This window comes from Tachyglossus aculeatus, chromosome 3 (genome assembly GCF_015852505.1).
Source record: "Tachyglossus aculeatus isolate mTacAcu1 chromosome 3, mTacAcu1.pri, whole genome shotgun sequence".
In the NCBI taxonomy this organism is placed as follows: Eukaryota; Metazoa; Chordata; class Mammalia; order Monotremata; family Tachyglossidae; genus Tachyglossus; species Tachyglossus aculeatus.
In genome coordinates this window covers 12435914-12436602 of record NC_052068.1, presented here as the reverse complement: position 1 = coordinate 12436602, position 689 = coordinate 12435914, and the positions used below count along the sequence as shown (strand labels likewise).

The 689-nt window shown below is 46.4% G+C and overlaps 1 non-coding gene across 1 annotated transcript; it reads right to left on the bottom strand.

Annotated features, from left to right (window-relative positions):
* Nucleotides 1-44: 44 nt before the first annotated feature.
* LOC119926307 lies at nucleotides 45-182 on the bottom strand. Its single transcript, XR_005450194.1, has one exon. It is a non-coding gene; the product is annotated as a small nucleolar RNA SNORA7 (small nucleolar RNA).
* Nucleotides 183-689: the final 507 nt, after the last annotated feature.

Genomic DNA, 689 nt, shown 5'->3' with positions numbered 1-689 from the left:
TGATTCTCTCCCAAGCCACTGTTGTCCAGCACAGATGAGTTTTGACTTGTAGCAGACTGCCTTCCACTAGCTAGCCACTGCCCAAGCTAGGAATGGAATAACTATACCTTTGCTTGACTCTCCCTCCCGTAGCCCAAACTGGAAGAGGACTGGAAACTCTCCAGGTGCGATCCTGAGAGGGGAAGCACTGGGGTAACTCTATGTTAACCAGATAGGACACAGCCCCTGTACCACTTGGGACTCACAGTCTAAGTAGGAGGGAGTAAGATTTTTCAGATGAGGGAAATGAGCAAAAAGAAGTGAAGTGATTTGCCCAAGGTTATGCAGAAGACCAGCGGTGGAGTCAGGATTAGAACCCAGGTCCTTTGACTCTCAGACCCAAGCTCCACCCAGTAGGCCACACTGCTTCCTTGGAAATTTCAGTAGGAGCCCTGGGGAACCCTCCAGGCAAACATCCATTGTCCGCATTTCAATCAATCAATCGTATTTATTGAGTGTATTGAGTTGGGGGCACCATCACCCTGATTGGAAGATCACCAGCTGAATTCTAGTCTTTCCCATCAGAATGCAAACCAGCTAGAGAGACTCCTCCAAGATATGCCCACAACACTCTGTCTGAGATTTGTACAGGAATAGCAACAATAATAATGATAGTAATAATAATCATTGCATTTGTTAAGCACTTACTA